Source organism: Lactuca saligna, chromosome 6 (assembly GCF_052625555.1).
Source record: "Lactuca saligna cultivar CGN05327 chromosome 6, ASM5262555v1, whole genome shotgun sequence".
Classification (NCBI taxonomy): Eukaryota; Viridiplantae; Streptophyta; class Magnoliopsida; order Asterales; family Asteraceae; genus Lactuca; species Lactuca saligna.
Genome location: NC_136422.1, coordinates 51,284,952 through 51,304,692, shown reverse-complemented (window position 1 = coordinate 51,304,692; position 19,741 = coordinate 51,284,952). Strand labels below are relative to the sequence as shown.

At 34.9% G+C, this 19,741-nt stretch overlaps 1 pseudogene; it reads left to right on the top strand.

Annotated features, from left to right (window-relative positions):
• The first annotated feature begins 12,051 nt into the window (after nucleotides 1–12,051).
• Nucleotides 12,052–12,834, top strand: LOC144999610 (protein S40-4 pseudogene; annotated as a pseudogene).
• The last annotated feature ends 6,907 nt before the right edge of the window (nucleotides 12,835–19,741 follow it).

Genomic DNA, 19,741 nt, shown 5'->3' with positions numbered 1-19,741 from the left:
CAGTTCAGCTCCATTTCCCAGCCTTTTCGTTTTCTTTTCACTGTAGCAACATGTAATGCCTTTAAAATGTAATTTAAAGCATTATAAGTACCTTCTAGTTCTAAAAGCATAAAACATAGTATAAAATAATAAGAAAATGCCATAAATATATGTAAAAAATAAACGTTATTATAGATTTTTGCACAAGGCCTCTGGAAATCAAAATTGAAGTTACTTGTTATGAACTTGGCAAATTTATCTTTATAGTGGGTATGGTTATATGATATTTGTTTAAAGATTTTGTTTTGAATTTAAAGGTAGCAAAACAACTTAATAACATTTAAAAAATGAATATTATAGATTTTTGCACAAGGCCTCTGAAATGTTAAGGACGAGCTTGCTATCTTCTACATACCTGTAACACATCCTCTTATTGATGTACATTCATTTGAATAGTGACCAGTCATTCCACACTTGAATCGGGTGACTTCTCTATTGCATCTCCCAAAGTGTTTCTTCTTGCACTTCTCATACCACTTTGCCTCATTATTACCCTATACCTCTTGTCGTTAGGGCTAGACTCTGAAAACCTACTATTCCAATGGGCTTTATAGGTTACATTAAACATATTTCTACATCGAAATTTCATAATAATTTAATTATTGGGCACATGCAACCTATGGATTTATGTCCTTACACATTATAACAACATACTATTAAAACTATTATAAAGCCAAGATATAATAGAAATTCATACAATGCACTTTAAAATCCTCAAAGTTGCGTCATAAAGCTAGCACCAAAAGTATGGCCGCCTATAATGACTCACACCCCAAACCATAGAAACCCTAGAATGAAGAAGGGGATAGGAGAGATGATGAGAATTTCCTTATCTATCTTATATAAGGTAAGACATGGATTTAGAGAGCCAATGGATCCAGTTTATAGTTTAGGTAACTTGCAGACAAATCCATATTTGAATAATTAAATAAAAGTTTTACTTCAAATTCAAATCCTTACCATATAAGCAACCAGGAGGATTTTGGAAACCATAAAGAAGATTCCAAAATCGTCAATGCTATGGATCCTTCTAGAATTGCATCTTTTGTTCAACTATTAAACAATTATAATTCACTACATGCACATTTAGTTAATTCCAATTAATCCTAAATTAATTATAGATTAATTATGATTTATAATTAATTCCAACAATTTCTAATTAATTCATATTGATTTCATATTAATTTATTAATCATAAAAATTAACAAATCAATCATTTAATTATTGATCTCATATTAATTTATCAATCACATAATAAGTTAACAAATCAGTTTTCCTCTCTCTCCTAATATTATTACTAGCTATTTCTGGTTATGACGGAAACCCAAAAATGATTTTTCTTTTAACTACAAGTATATACCGATTTAGTTACGAGCTTAGACATCTTAATCCAACAGCCTTCCACTTGGATAAGTCTATAACTATAATTGTCAGTATATCCTTGAACCAAACAACAAAATTTTATTTCCAAAGCCACTGTAAAACTCTAATTCAAATCAAATGTTGTCCCTTAGATAAGGGATAAGCTATTCTTTCGTTCTATAAGATATCGTATGAACATGATACATGAATATAAATCAATCTCACAATCCAAGATTCTATTTCCTAATCTCCGATTTATGATGACTAGATTAAGACTACTAATTAAACACATAAATTCATTATGGACAAGGCCTTACACATGAATTTCAACATCAAATCATCGAAGGGGCCAAATATATTAGTTTTCCTGTTAAGGAACAAGGAACGAATAAAAATTAAGTACATAATTATACCTTTTACTCATCATGCCATACATGGAACTACGTTTTATAACATCAAGTTACTGATGCGTTTACGTAATACCAATGCACAACAGACTTGCAAACTATAACTTATATATCTCCATTTTAAGAATAGAAGATATTATCTTCTTAGAATTACTTCTGATAGAATCCATGAAGTAGTCTCGATGTGTAGGTTTATCCAATACTAAAAATCCCTATTCTCTAAGTACACATGAATACTGTAGAAATCTCTATCCAATGTCCAATCTCCATGGAAAATCTACAAACGATTCATGTCAGTCTTAATTCACTACTTACTTCCAAAAGTATGAACGAGTGTGGTATTTGAATAATAAAAATATTCAGAAAGTAAAACAAGCAAAATGAAAAAAAAATAATAAACTAAATGTCTATGGTATCATACGCTTTAATATTAATAAATACATATTAATTAATCACCATAAAATTACATATTTGTTGATTGTATAAATGTTATGGGTAATTGGATTAACAACTAAACTATTCATCATTTCTTATGCATATGCCCTTAGCATGGATATCATGATCTCATTTGGTGTAACGCCCGTAATTTCGGGCTAGTCAATTTAGAGACAATAAGCATCAAAAATGGATTTTTAACAGAAGATTATTTAGAATAAATAATCTTAACTAAGTTATAGTATATCTCACAAGGGTTTCGTACATATAAAGAACACTAAAATCCAAGTTCAGTTATGACCCGTCGAAGTTTAACGGCAAAACCGATAAAATACTTTTTAGCCTTAGCAATCTAAACAAAAGCTGTAGTATATGTTAAACCGATACTGTGAATAAAAAGAACGTCCAAATCTGACTTTGTATGAGGAGTTATGATATTTCTAAGATTTAGCAGAACAGTCAACACCCTGGAAATTCGAATTTTAGATCGGTCGATTTTTAGCCAAAATAATCTAAACGAGAAATTAAGATATCATTGATATGAGTTAAACGATAAAAATATAGTAAAAAATGGAGCTCGTATACGAAAGATATGGACGAAGTTTAGTCTCTACTCTTCAAACGCGACGAATTCGATGCAGATTTCTAAATCTAAGATAGAAAAAGAATTAGCCGACGAGGTCTAAATGAAAGTTGCAGTAATCGTAAATAAAAACGCGTGGATATAAAGAATGTCGATTATATTATTGTGGGTTGAAAACCCAATGTACTTACCAGGTTTCCCAACCTGACCTACCCAGTTTATTTATATCACATGTGTTGAAATGAAGTCACATTACACTGAGAGATTAAGGAGATATAAATCACTAGTGATAATGAATGTAAGTTATGTTTATGCTTATGTTTTTGTATTGACGATGACATTTCAAATGTTTTAAAATGAATAAAAATATTTTTTTTCGGAAATTCCTTGATAACGTATTTATCATGTTTTACTGGGAACAAATTTTGCAACATTTTTATTAAAAGATGTACTCTGAATATTATAAAGCATAAACAAAATCGATCTTTTCTGGCAGTGAAAATGGGGATGTCACATTTGGTCATCACTATTATGAAGGAATCATAAGAAATATATTTACTTCACAACTAGAACTCCATCCTCAACCTATTTCTTGGATGTAGCAGAATTTCCTCTTTCTATGCATTGATTTTCAATGATCTTAAGGGTCAACGCAACCGCACCTTCACATAATATTTTTTATGACAACTTGTTACTCAAACAAATCTAAGGTCAACTATGAATTTTTCTAATCCAGGAACACTCTTTGGATACTCCACTTTCATTATTATAATTTGACTGAAAATGTTGAGTCTACCACCATATCCTACATGAAACTTTTTATGCTACTGTACTGCCTATACAAAATAAATATCCATTTATATAATGACTCTTAGCTTGATTAAGTATACGATTGGATTCATAAGATATTTGTAGGTTACACCTAAATGGAAAGACTTAACTTAGTTTTTCACTAAACTAATTCGTCCAATCATCTTGTAGTAGATTATGAAAAAGTAATTGTTTTACACACACATATGCCAAATGTAACAATAATGCAACATTTATAACCGGAGAAAGCTAAATGTAACGATAATGCAATAAACAAATACAATAACACTTGTACAATACAATCAATATGCAAAGCTAGGACAATAGAAATAAATGATTCTAGCATATTCAAGTACCCTAATACTAAGGGGCTGTTTTTTTTTTGTTAGGATCTGCGTAACCATTTTTGTCTAAGCCGCGCAGATAACGCACATACGTATACCCTCGTAGAGTGTTAGTTTTTTGGAAGTGCGCAGATAAAAAAATGTCTGTGGGAGATCTTCCTGGCGCAGACATGGGTCATTGGCTTCAAATGTCTTCAAACCTCATTTTAACCTAAACAAAAAAAAACATTGCCCATCAGTTTTTTTCTTCCTATTTTTGCTGAAAATGCATTTTTAATGTTTGTGACATGAAATTAAGTTTGAAAAATTAATTTATTTGAACAGCTGCAGACGTTAAAAACAAACAGTCTTCTTATTGCAGTCTCCAGACATTTGGTCCACCTCTTCTGCCACAAATGTTTACAGATGCAATCCACAGACTGCAAACATTTTGGCTTCAAAAAAACACACAACACCTAAGACTTCTATCTAAGGTCACATTATTTTTAGAGACTCGACTCATTCGTATCCTGTTTACTTTCTTCTTGGTGGTCTCCTCCTGGAACCCTTCAGTGTCACACTCTCCACTAATCTAATTATCCTCGTGAAAAGCCTTCTACACGCATGTCCAAACCACCGTAGTTTGACAACACTCTATTGTGACATCCCCATTTTCACGACCAGAAAAGACCGATTTTTGTTTATGCTTTATAAAAATCAGAGTACTTCTTTTCATAAAAATGTTGCGGAATTTGTTCCCAGAAAAACATGATAAATATGTTATTAAAACATTTTCAAAGAAACGTATTTTATTCATTTTAAAACGTTTGGGATGTCATCGTTAATACAGAAACATAAGCATAAACAGAACTTACATTTATTTACACTAGTGATCTACATCTCTTTAAATCTCTCAGTGTAAAGTGACTTCGTATCAACACCTGTGATATAAATAAACTGAGTGGGTCAGGTTGGGAAACCTGGTGAGTACATAGGGTTCTCAACCCACAATAATATAATCATTATGTTTAAATAATCAAACAATCAACCTAATTACCCATCCCCATTATCTTCTTTATTCTTAAAAGTCTACCCTAAGAATTAGCTATTTCTCATTCATTCATTCCTAAGGATCATCCTAAGGAAACAACATGAAGTCCATCGTTGCCAATGACACATTGGTCAAGCGCAGCTGCTAATCTTGTCACTTAGGCGCAACTGCCAAAATTAGGACATTTTCTATGAGGCGCTTCTGCTGGTATTGACCTTTAAATGCTACTGTCATGGTCATAAGGCTCCTTATTAGGCACAACTGCCGATACTGTCCTTAGAGCGCGGCTGCTAGGACGTTTACCGTAGATCTGAAACATCTACGGGTTGTGACGCAGCTGCCAGTGCTCATCTATAGGGTACTAGGTCCACTGCTGCCAATGTATACTTATAGGGTACTAGTCCATGCTACTAATGTTCCTCTATATCAACTTTTATCGCTCATTATTCATCTACCCATGTTTTACCCAACATATTTTGTAGATATAAAATACTTTATACAATTTACATCATTTAAAACATGTATAAAAATCTTTCATCAGCATAGACAACAAGTATTTAGATAATATGCACACATAGCACGTAATTTATTATAAAATACTTCATATCTATGTGTAAGATGAAAGGGACCATGCACTCACAACACGTAAATTATATAATAAATACTCCATATCTATGTGTAAGATGAAAGAGACCATGCACTCACTTGAAAGGTGGTGACTCAACACTCGGACAACGCTTCGATACTCTCAAAACAACTTTCCTTCGATAAAACCTATTATCAACACCACTAGGGTTTAGTCTACCGATATCCGCGACGAATTAATAGTCTGACTATTATTATTATTATTATATAAGTGTTAAATAACACTCAATATAACTCATAATAATAGCCCAAATAATTATTTTAAGGTCCTAATAATGTTATTATAATTAATTAGAAGCTATATTAAAACTAGCGTAGGCGTAGCTCATTTACAGTGGGTTTTTCGCAAAACCGGGCTTCGCTGGAGCAGCGTTTCCCGAGCCGAAAGGCTCTTTTCTCGGAGCCTTTAGGCGCTCCGGGGCTTCCGCCTCGTGCTAGGGAGTTACCCTAGGCTTTGGGGGGTTAGGGAGGCTTAGAGAGAGAGTTTAGAGAGAGAAAGAAGGGTTGGAAGGTGTGAGAATGAATGGAACTCGACACCTCTATTTATAGTGGAAAAACCTGATGGACTCGCCGAGTCTGAGTCATGACTCGCCGAGTTGGTGCATGTGGCACCCTTCTGGTGGTGCCACGTGTCCAATTCTGGTGGTGCCACGTCACCCCCTATCGCGCATCAGCCTTCAAACTTAGAAAAATCATAACTTTCGCATACGAGCTCCGTTTTCGACGTTCTTTATATCCACACGTAGGTAAAATCAAGATCTACAGCTTTCGTTTAGACTCCGTCGGCTAATTCTCGACCGATCTCAAATTTAACAGTAGGAGACGTTTAGAATGTTAAATGACCGTGAAGAATTCATAACTCCTTCATACGGACTCCGTTTTCGTCTGTCTTTTTACCGTTGAGTTCCTATTAATGAGATATTCAGCTCTCATTTAGGTCGCGTAAGCCAAAAACCGCTCGAACTAAAATTCGAGTTTCGGGCTGTACACTGCTAAGCCGAATCTTAGAAAAATCATAACTTCCTCATACGAAGTCAGATTTGGGCGTTCTTTTTATCGACGCTCTTAGTTTAACATATTCTACGAATTTCATTTAGATCACTAAGGATAAAATATCCTCCATCGTAAATTCACTATTTACGCTTCCCGGTGCCGTACCGGTTCCGTCGCGAAACTTCGACGGGCCATAACTTCTTCATTATAACTCGGATTTCGGCATTCTTTATATGTACGGAAACCTTGTGACATATTCTACAACTTGGTTAAGATTATTTATTCTAAATAATCTTTTGTCGAAAAGTCATTTTCGACCCCTATTGCCTCTAAATTGACTAGCCCAGATTTGCGGGCGTTACATCTATTATGTTGTCACTCCCCAAAACCGGAACGGCGGAAACGTTCTGGGGTGGATGACGTCATGTCAAGTATCACAACATATGCATTATAATAATCAAAGTACAACAACCATTGCATTAGTAGTAATAGTTTTACATGGTTTACAATACATTACATTATCAAACTAATACAAGTAATAATACAGGTGCAACTTGGTACTAAATTGTCTTCACCAAAAGCTCCTGGGAGGTACCTGTCTATTGCTGTCCTGAGAATACAAATTATTTGAAAGCGAGTATCAGCATTTTTACAAATGCTGGTGAGTTCATACCCCTGAATTAACCTTTTAAATATTTTTACATTCTTGTAGGAGGGAATACAAGTTAAACATGCCAGTTATCATATCAATCACATGTGATTGATAACCCGCATGCACAAGGATTCATTACACTGTCAACTGTTTTACCAAGTATGATACTGAAAATGGTTTTCTAAAACGTCTTTATGTGTTCAAAGCTTTTCTCAAATTGCCTCTCGTGCTGTATGTTTTATTTTAAACTCTGTTACAACAGCATTTTAAATAAAGGTTTTCTCTACTTTATCAAGGTTATAATCAAAACATGGTTATGAATGATTTTCTTAAAGTATAAAGATTTTCCAAAGATTTCATCAAAGTTTTCTTCCATGTTTCTATACTCCTACTTTGTTAGATACTACTGCTTTGTTATACTTCTACTTAGTTAATGCTCCCACTTAGTTAAATGCTAGTACTTTGTTAACACTTTTACTTCGTGATACGCTTTTACTTCACAATACACTTCTACTTCACGATACGCTTTTACTTCACAATACACTTCTACTTCACGGTACGCTTATACTTCACGATACGCTTTTACTTCACAATTCACTTCTACTTCACGATACGCTTATACTTCACGATATGCTTATACTTCACAATACGCTTATACTTCACGATACGCTTATACTTCGTGATACGCTCCTACTTCACGATACACTTCTACTTTACGATACGCTTATACTTCACGATACGCTTCTAGTTCACAATAGGCCTCTACTTGTTAACACTTATACTTTGTGAAACACTTCTACTTCGTTAAACACTTAAACTTCGTTAAATGCTTCTACTTAGTTAAATGTATGCCTGTGCTTGTATAAGTTATATAAATAATGTTTAAAGGACTTGGGAAGGCTAGTTCGCCCTATTTCCTTTTCTTCGTTGAGATGTGGTCTGGTGGGATCGGATATCCGTCCAAAGGTCGTTTGATCATTAGTTATATAATATGTATACAAGCATAGACATATAGGTTTACATCGGTCAGTTCAGTTGTGAGTCTCTATCACTTGTCCAATATTTTACACTAGATCTCACTATTCGAGATGCATCTTCAGGACACGGCCTTCTCTGTCGTTTAGTTGGTATCCAGAGTCTCTTGTATGGAGAGCGGGCATTATGTGTATAGATCTATACGGGATTGACACCCCCGCACCCTGACTGCTAGCTACAGTCCACGGCCTACCAAGCCCAATGGGTGACAAATGTCACATTGTTTCCGACGCTTGCAGGGCGTCAAGTTCTCTAGTGTCTATCAGTATGGTTACGAGTATCTCGGGGTTACCTTATAATTCATGGCTTTAAGGTAATGGAAATTAATAATGTATTCACTGTTTTTAGACCTTGCTAGACTTATCATTCATTTGATACTGTCTGAGGTCTGTATTCACTGTTTTAGACCTTGCTAGACGTATCATTCATTTGATACTGTCTGGGGTATGTGTCTCCTCTCGTTAGACTGAGTCAGGTGCGTCGTTCATTCGATACTCTCCTGGAGTCTATGATTTCTTTTGCCTTAGTCAGCAGTCTTCACTGCTGAGGCATATGTTGTTTTCCCTGATATTCTCCTACTTTACGTCCGTAAACTCTCACTTGGTCATTTCTTTCATAGATCTAAGCCTTAAATGATAGAGTATAAAGTTCTAAGCATTATTCCAAGCCAAATGGGGGTGTTAGGGCATCATTTGGGCACTTAATGGGAGTTTACACCCCATGGACCAATTCTATGGGGGTTTACGGCCGTAAACTCCTATTTCCTTGGTTTAATTGATGTTTAATGTCCTTATACTACAATGGAGGTTGCTTATAGACATTTTCCAAGGCCATAGGAGGTGTTAAGGGGCATTTCTAACACCTAAACTTGAGTTTACTCCCCATGAAGAGGATTTTATGGCGCAAGCAAGTTCTTGGGCAGTAAACTCAAGTTTAATCCCCAAAAGTTAAGTTCAATGTGTTCTAAGTCCGTTTCCATAAGTCATTTAGCCATATCTAAGCCTTAGGAGTAGTTTAGAGGGGTTTTGGGGCTTAAAAACCCCAATTAATGGTGTTCACGGTCCAAGAGTGTTCTTGGGTCGTAAACACATGAATTTACGCCTATTTGATGTTTTAAACACGAATTTGCATGCTAGTTAAGCTATACAACAAGTTAGGGTAGATTGCTTACTCGTTTGGGGCTCGAAACGGACAATTTTTGGCTTGAAATTAAGTTGTAGAGAGAGAGTGAAAAATTCTCAATTGGACTCCATTCACCCTTATATAGGGGTGTGAGTTGGGGCTCAGTGGAAATCTACCCGATACTGTTGTTAAACGGGGCTTTTGGTCGCACCCGATTTAGTGGTCGTATTTTTGACTTGGTTGAAACTAAAATTTTTCAAAGGAAAAATTTGGGGTGTTTCTAATTTATTTCAACCTTCATAAAGTCATTCAAAAAGTCCCAAATAAATTAACCAGTCCAAAAGTTAACGGACAGTTAAATAAAACGAGACTTATTAACGGAAGAAAGGGTTAAAAATGAAAGAATAAATTTCGGATCGTCACATATGTGGATGTCATTAGGCTAAGGGGTATGGTTATCACCAGCCTACTTAAAAAGTGATGTCACGTCAGCGCCACATCACCTTCACTACTAACCTACTATCAACCCACTAACCCTTAGAAATGGTTACCACTCCACAACATTTTTTTTTCTTTTTTATATTTTTGAATAATATTAAATTAAATTAAAAAATAATTCAAATAAAACACACATTAAAACATTAAATTAAAAAATATTGCATTAATTTTTAAACACACAAACTTAAATCCTACAATATTTAAAAAACAACAATAAAAAAATCCTAAATAACTTATTTTTCCTAAAATACTTAAACGACAAAAAAAAATCCTAAGTTATTTATTGATCCTAATTTACTTAAAAAAAACACAAAACAACTAAAACATAAATATTAGAACTTAATCCGCATACTTAGCACGGACACGTTGTTGGATTTTGATAAATGTTGCGAGATTTTTGGGGTCGAGATCCGGTAGGGGCTTCGAGTTTATGATTTGAAGATCGGTAAGAGCGATTTTTTGGCGACGAGTTTCCTCCGTGGATTCGTATTTTTTTTTCTAGAAAACATAAAGTTTTATCTATTGATTCCACAAGCCCGTCGTCGCTAGTTGCGATTGCTTTCCCGCTTGAAGACGCTGCACGTTTTGCTTTGTCCCTTCCCGGTGGTCGACGGAGTTGGACTTCAGGTGGACCGTCTCCCTCGGCAACATCGATGTCATCATTGAGGTCTAACCCAAAACCCGTGTCCGATTCAGAAGTTCTTGCTCTTTTGTTGGAGCCGGTAGTCGAGTCCGAATGCGATGTCTCCGGATTAAGGACCCATTTTGGACCTTTACGACAAACTTCCTATGCTTTTTGGTGACCAAATGGTTTACCGTTGTTGGTCACTTTGAATTGGTAGCATGCGGTTGATAAAATGTTGAAATCGTTGGAAGCACTTTTATGCATATTTTTTAGATTTTCAAATATGCCGTTAAACTTTGTGCAAATCGTGTGAAGATCACGCCATTTCCCGTTGATCGCGTCGTAGGACTGATCCGTTTTCCTTCCAAGTAGCACGTGAAAGTGATCCAAAAATTTTCTCCAGTTTGTGCGTTGCCTCTTCTCGAATCACAGGATATTAAAATCCAAGCTTTTGTTAAAGCTTCTTCATTTTCTTCGTTCCAAGCCGTTGCTTTCTTTTTCCTTTTCCTTTCGGTTGCCTTCTTTGAGATGATTGTGGTGTTTCTTGGACTGTACATCATCGTTGTAGACGTTCATGGTTTGGGATTGAGATAATGAGATTTGAGACGATTTAGTTTGGAATTGTGGAGAAGCTTGTTGTTGGAAACATTAGAATTGAGGAATGAATTGTGGTTGTTGTTGTTGGAAGATTTGTGGGTTGTAGGGAAGGTTAGTGAATAAAGGTTGTTGGATTGGAGAATTCAACAATTGCATATAAGCTTGATAATCATTAGGAGTGTTTGGGGTGTTTGGAGTGGATGTAGTATTTTGGATGGTATCCATTTTTTTGAAGAAAAGTGAAAGAAAGTAGAAGTATTTTTTTTGATTTGGAAGCGTAAGTGTGAAAGTGTTGGTAAAGGTGTATTGTATAAGATGCAAACGGTCAAAAAAAGATACGTTATACTCTTTCCTTTTCTGATTGGATGTCTTGTCCGTGATATGCACCACGTTACAAGACACCTACGCGCATCTGGGGCGGTGTTCACACGTAGGTGACCTTGCCACCTCAGTCCCACACGTAGCCACCGTAACTTGATACCGTATAGTCTTATTGCATCAAAAGTAAAAGTAAAAGTAATAAAACCTCACGAATGCATACATTTTTTGCGAAGAACCATAATATATGGTTATTAAGATGGACTTTCTGATTTTCTTATTTTCAAGAATATATATATAATTTTATAAAAAAATATGTATCATTTTAATATATAATATTTTAATAAATAAGTTACAAAAGCCTAATTAAATGAAACTCAAAGTGGCCTGCCAAAAAAGTTTTACATGTACAATAAGTTAATACTAATTAAATAACACCATATGAAAAAGGAAGTATTATTCTATAAAATTTAATCTATTTTTGAAATAGAAACTAAAAGGATGAAAAAGGTTAAGAAAATGAGAGAGAACCTTATCCATTAGAAGCATTTATAAAAGGCAGACTCAACTCATCACGAATAACTCCAAAACACACAGTAGAAATTTTTTGAGCGAGAGAAAGAGAGCTCGATTTCAATGGCAGCATCCAAGAGCTACTACGCGAGATCAAACTTCCGGTACTTTTCCGGTGAAAGGGACGTTTCTATCGGAACGGACTCCATGTTTGAGCTCGACGAATCAGATATCTGGAACGTTGCCGCATCGCCTGAGTTACGGAAAACCGTGCCGAGTTCGCGGATCTCGAAGAAGTCATCGGCGGTGGTGAAGCGAGAGCAGATCGGAGGAACTGCGTCGTCGTTGCCGGTCAATGTTCCGGACTGGTCTAAGATACTAAAAGAAGATTACCGTGACAATCGGAGGAGAAACGACGATGAAGACGATGATTTCAACGAAAATAACTACGGCGACGACGGCACCGGCAACCGGATTCCGCCGCATGAGTTTCTGGCGAGACAACTAGCGAGGACGAGAATCGCCTCGTTTTCCGTTCACGAAGGAATCGGGCGGACTTTGAAAGGACGAGATCTGAGTAGGGTTAGAAACGCAATTTGGGAGAAAACTGGTTTTCAGGATTAACACTTCCTTTAATTAATCTTCTTCAAATTAGAGTAGTATTGCGGATTTTACACATTGATGAGAGAATTTTCACTACACACTGTTAACTAAACAGGTTTTCCCCTTTATTTTTTTCTTCCACGATTTTACATCTTTCTGGTGATTTTTATAATGTAATTTTTCAATTTTGAGACGAAATTATAGATTTTTATTTTCATATTTACGAATCTTTGCATCCAAATGATGAATCAACTTTTGGGGCTCTGCTTTTCAGAGCTTTTTTCCGAATTCGCCATGGCAGAAGCTTTTGAATTATTGCAGGCGCTCAAAGTTGAAGAAACGAAACATCGTAGCAAAAGCATTGTCTTTTTAAAGGTTGAATTTTGACAAATTATCAAACTTTTATTTTATATTATTTAATTTGCTTGTTAAATATACAAATCCACGTTATAATTATATATAATGTTATATCTAAGTTGAACATGGATCGTTCATTTATAAATTATGGTCATTTGGGCAATATTCATTTAGAAAAAAATACTGTTTCTGTTATATTTATACTTAATACCACACGTAAAAAAAACAAAAAAAAAACGATTATTTTCACTCAAAAGAAAAGAAGCACAAAATGTTTAATCCATTTTTGTTATTTTAAGAAATTCTTTTTGTTGAAGCTGTGTGCGCAAGACTTTCTAATACCTCTTCAACCTACTTTTATTTTTTTCTTTAAAATGGATTATTTTTTCTTATGGAATATCAGATAAATAGTGTTTTATTTTTTTATTCTATTTTATTTTTTATCTTATTTTTACTTTTTAAAAAATATATTTTTAAAATATTTCACTTTTTCAATTTATATAATTTTTAAACACATCTTTTCTATTAATTTGACTTTAACAAATATATAATCTATATTTTTTTATTATAATAATATTATATAAATAAAATTATATAGATAATATTTAATCATAAGCTTTTATAAAATACATTATTGTATTTTAAAATTTCAATAAATATCTAAATTTTTATAAACGACAATTTAAAGTTTATTCTCATTTTAAGAGAAATAAATAGTATAACACCATACTTTGGTGTTATATTATTTATTTTTTTAAAATAAAATAATAAATGGACAAGGATCGGAGAAGAATAGAAAAAAATAAAAGAAATAATAATAGGAGTGGGTAGAGATGCTTCTAAGATGTCTCAATTTATAGATGGTCTATAGAAAGTTGTATCGTTTATTTGTGAATTATAATTATAATATGATAAAACTGTAAAATTGGGCTGTATCCAAAAATTATGGATAGATTTCAAAAAAATTTCAACAAGGTTTCAACTTGCATTGAAAGTCAAAATCAAAATGTTTTCATAATTTTGGTTGAACAGCTTGTAAAGGTTGATTTACCATTTTTATTTATTTTTTCTACTTTTTATATTTATATTAATATATTTTCAATGCTTGGCCCAAGTATTATTTATTTCTTAGCTTTTTTATAAGGATTTGGGCTGGAACTCGACGAGTTGGGGAGCTCCAACTCGTCGTGTAGGAATCTATTTGGCTGTGGAGTTTAAGGATCCCAAACTCGACGAATTGACGGCTAAAGAAGAAACCCTAATTTTCGGGTGTTGCACCCTATATAAAAGACTTAAACCCTTTTGGCTGGCCTCCATACTAACCTTCCTATCTAGAGAAACCCTAGATTCTTATTCCATCTTATATTGAGTGTGGTGAGCTTAAAAAAGTGGTTTTTGGTGATTCTTGAAAGGAGCTTGAAGGAGGGGCTTTAGATCCAGAAACTCTTCTTCAAAGGCATCATTTTTGAGATATAAAGTTGTCACCTTGTCATATATTAATCTAGATTTGAAGTTTAAGCATGATTTTGGGGGGTTTTGGTTGAGTTGTCGAAAATATGTGGATTCCAGGGGTTGTCAAGCTAGATCTAACCCCTTCATGACCTCTTCATGACCTCTTGAAGCTTAAAGTTGCAAACTTTATTGGTCCATATGTCCCATATATGCAACATGTTCCTTATAAAGTCATAAATGAGCCTTAAAGGGTATTTTTAGCATGCATGGATGTAAAGTTAGAAACTTTACTTGTTTTGTGTACCTTGGGACATCAGATCTGTGTTTAGGGATGTTGATATGGGAGTTTTAGGGCTTAATGGGTCAAGACCTTCTTTAAAGAACCTAGTGTTTGAGTTTGACGCCTTTTGGATGGTTCTTAAGGGTAAAGCTGGAAACTTTACCCTTTTAGAAATCATTTTGGAAGAGATCTGAGGTTTGGGGCCCTTGGATCCGTTGGAAACAGCTTAATGCATTAAGAGGCTGGATTCCTAGCTAACTCGGCGATTTCATTGGTGAACTCGACGAGTTGATGGGATTTTTCGCGATTTAATCAAATATTAGGGAAACTCGACGAGTTGAAGAGATAACTCAACGAGTTGGGTCAACTCAGGACATTGACTTTGACATTTGACCTTGGTTTTGACCAAGTTTGACCTTTATCGGTTTTGAGGCATGTTGAGTTGCAATTAAGGAAATTGTTTATGTTTTAGGGTTATGTAGAGCGGATATTGGAACCTCAATCTAGTCAACTTTCGTGCAAGTATTATGTGAGTCTTCTCACCACACTCATGGGTCGAAGACACCAAGGTCGGCCCATTAATTGATATGATCAAACGAGGTTCAGGATCAAGATCAGGATCAGGTTCGGGCTTCGGTGCAAAGCCCATGGACGAGAGGTTGCGCGACCTTATTGCTGTCGAGGTTACTCGTGGTATCCTTGACGCTACCCCGGTGATTTTGGTACTATCAAGGAGGGCATCATGGAGATCATGGAGGAGAGCCTCAGGCCCTTTTGAGTCGAGATTGATGCATGCCAGATTGGGGCCCGAGCTCCCACGTTCAGGGAGTTCAAGGCATGTGGAGCGCATGAATTCTTCGGGGTCCGATGTGGCATCCCCATTTTCACAGGCCAAAAAAGACCAATTTTGTTTATGGTTTATAAAAATCAGAGTATCTCTTTTAATAAAAACGTTCCAAAATTTGTTCCTAGAAAAACATGATAATTTCATTATCAAAGCATTTCCGAAGAAATATATTTTTATTCATTTTAAAACATTTGGGATGCCATCGTTAATACAGAAACATAAGTATAAAAAGAACTTACATTCATTTACACTAGTGATCTATATCTCATTAATCTCTCAGTGTAATGTAACTTCATCTCGTCACCTGTGATACAAGTAAACTGAATGGGTCAGGTTGGGAAACCTGGTGAGTACATAGTGTTTTCAACCTACAATAATATAATTATTATGTTTAATCATCAAACAGTTAACCTAAGTACTTATCTCCATTATCTTTTTTTTTATTCCTAAGTACTTTCCCTAAGGATTTATCCTAAGGGTCGTCTCCTACATCATATTTACCTCTCATCTCCTTGTTGGGTTATGAGCATTCTAACACTCCTACGGTGTACATGCAACCCTAGAAACCTTGGATCTATGTTTGACTCAGATACATGCAAAATGATTTTCCACGGTTCATAATCCTATCTAGCATACATGAGGATCTTTTATTCTAATAGTTAGTAAGAATTACATACCTCTTTGTAGCTTGGATTCCTTTGAAACCTTGTGAGCCTAGCACCTCAAGTATGATGCCTCAAATGCTTCACACAACGCCAAGTACACTTGGAATAAACTCTTAAGAGAATAAGAACACTTGGATTTTCGGCTAGCCCTCTTTGATTCACTATAGTGGCCGAAAATGGTGAATAATAGCTTTTTTATATAGTAAGTTACAATTAGGGTTACACCATGTAAACCCTAATTGTCATGAACTTTCATTTCCATGACCCATGGGTTATGTAACACCCATGGAGCATCCATGGAGCATCTTATGGGTTTAACCCAACTTGATAATCCATGGAGCCTTGACCCACTATATAAGTTATGGATGATTGACACAATAAACCCATATATTTAATTAGTCTTCTTTTGATCACATAATTAATTCTAAATTAATTATTGATCAATACTAACTAAATATTATTATTCTTATTATTAATATATTAGAACTTATAATATATTAATAAACCATAAGTGTCTTATTTCTCTCATTTAGTCTATCCAAGTGCATGATGCCATGCAACCCAAATGGACCATGTCGGGTCGGGTCAAGTACATACCAAATATAGTTATGTACTTCCAACATATGATTGACTGTGGAGAATTTGAATAATATGATATATACCATAACATAATTATTCTGGAAGTCAAAACATGCAAAAAGAAATACTAGTAAATGATTGACAAGAGATAGCAACACTTTACTCATAAATAACAACTTTTATTTATCATCAAATGTCAACTACATTTTACATATTTCAAAATTATCTAACTTTTAAAAACTAATATCATCTCTTAGCCCTATGCTCCTAGCATGCTAAAGATGCTTAACCCTACTTAGTCCCTTCGTGAGGGGATCTGCCGGGTTTTCATCTGATGATACCCTCTTTGCCACGAGGATTCCTTCTTCTATTCGATGTCTGATGAAATGATATTTTATGTCGATGTGCCTGGATCTCCCGTGATCCCTTGGTTCCTTTGCTAAGGCAACTGCACTTTCACTATCACAAAAAATTTCCATGGGCTCCTTAATAGCTGGTACAACTTCAAGGTCTCCGATGAAGTTCCTTAGTCATATAGCCTCCTTTGCTGCTTCACTTGCTGCTATATACTCTGATTCACAAGTGGAATCAACCATTGTATATTGCTTGGAACTTTTCAAAGTAATTGTCCCTCCATTTAGGGTAAAGACCCAGCCCGACTGAGAGCGGAAATTATCCCTATCAGTCTGAAAGCTAGCATCACTATACCTTGCTACTTTCAAGCATCATTCCTACCAAGGGTAAGGACTGATATGGGCTTTTTTAGTCATAGAAATCATTCATTATCTTATTAATTATTGTTGATTTTATATCGTTTTATGAACAAACGATACTTAATTAGCTTAATATTTCAATTTCTGCAATTAAAGACATGCTTGGATAAAAAAGGAAGAGGATTGAGTGATTGGAAGCTTAGAGATCAAGGATTAAAGAAAGAAGCTAAATAAAAGAAGAAACTCAACGAGTTTTTGGCACAAACTCGACGAGTTTATTAGAATATTCTAGATTTAAGGATGCCTTGCCGTACACGATGGCCACGCGAATTACTAAAGGAACTCGTCAAGTTATTCTAAAAAACTCGACGAGTTGGGCTGATTTTTGGAAACTATAAATAGATAACTTATAGGCCCGAAAACCTAACTTTTGGTGGAGGCTAGCTGCGACTTTTGAAGACCAGAAGGGTTCTTGGAGCTGCTATTTTCGAGATTGCAACATAAGAGACAATTTCAAAGAGAATCAAAGGCAAATAATCATTCTTATTTTCTTAATCTTTGTTTTGAACCATGTTTGAATCATTAGATTTTGATTTTAGGTTATTACTTGCTGTAGATATGAGCTAAAAGCTTTTTACTTCTGTTTGGATGAGATAATCTTATGAACATGGTTTGATCGAGTGGTTGAATTGATATTAATTTGGTTACTCATCTTGTTAAGCTTATTAAAGATCCTTATGTATTGATGATAAATGTTTTTAGTTAAAAATAAGTGATTGAGTTGCATGAATATCTTCTTGATTACTTGATTCATATAGTTTTATGAATATAAGATTGTATGCCTATGAATAGTGAATATGAAACTAGGGTTAACTATAAAATATGTAAATCAATGTGTGAGCATGTGTGATGAACATCTATACATGAGTTGATTGAATTGAAAAAATTTGATTAACTATTATTATAAGTCTTGCTTGATACGAACTGAACACTAGGAAACTTGTTAATTTAATCACTTGATCACTGTTTGAATTAACTTGTCTACTAAAGGATTGGTAATAATGAAAATGAACCCAATCATATTAGGAATCGGTAACCATTAATGAATTAATTCATTGCACTTGCCACGAAATCAACCATAGGAATAAGTGAATCGAATCTAAACAGAAGTCTCTTTTATCATTGAATCTAGTTGTCCTTTCTTATTCTTCTTAGTTGTTAATTGTCTTTGTTTGAGTTTTAAAGTGCTTGATTAAGTTTCTAGTCTTGAAAAACTAGAGAAAACCCCCTTTTTTATTTAATTGTTTTTAATTAGATAATACTAGTATTTAATTTGATTGTTACCGTTCCTTGTGTTTGATACCCTACTTGCTTAAACTAAACTACTATCGATAGGTACACTACCTGCGTGTTTTTGTTTTCATTTAAGTTTGTTAGGATTAAAACTAGTTTGTTTTACAAACATCAAGTTTTTGGCGCCGTTGCCGGGGAACGGTTCTAATAATTATATTGTTTGCTGGTATTATCGATCCTTTGTGTTAGATCTTTCTTGCATAAAGTTACTTGTTTTCAGTTCTTATTGATTTTCTATAGCTTTGCATTAAACTCGTCGAGTTTATTATTAAAACTCGTCGAGTTTATTCTTCTGTTGACAGTTTCATAAATTCTTCGTTTTTGTTCGTTTTACGCTTGTTTTTCTGTTTTATTTCAGGTTTTTATGACCCGAGGCTCCAGTTCTACACTAGTGACACCCGTAGACAATCCAGAGTTGATTATTCGCAAACCAAGAGGAAACGAGATCGAGTCCGACACATCCACGTTTGGTGAAGAAAGCAATTGCGATCAAGGAGATAATATGGCCGACATCGCCGACATACCGATGGGAGATTACAAGAAGCGCATAATAGATAGTACCGGGTCGGGACTCGTGCATCCTGCAATCCCAGCTACAACCAATTTTGAGTTGAAGGGTCACATCCTCGCACAACTAAAAGACATTCCATTCCATGGAAAGGAGCACGAAGATGCTTGCAAGCATATTGAAGAAGTTATGGACGTTGCTAACTATTTCCACATGCCAAATGCGCCTCGCGATACTGTCTTACTACGGATGTTACCGGTTACATTCAAAGGAGCCGCGAAGGAATGGTTGAAATCTTTACCCCCAATCCATTACAACATGGCAAAAGATGCGCGAGGAGTTCATTGACCAGTTTTGTCCACCTTCTAAGATTGCA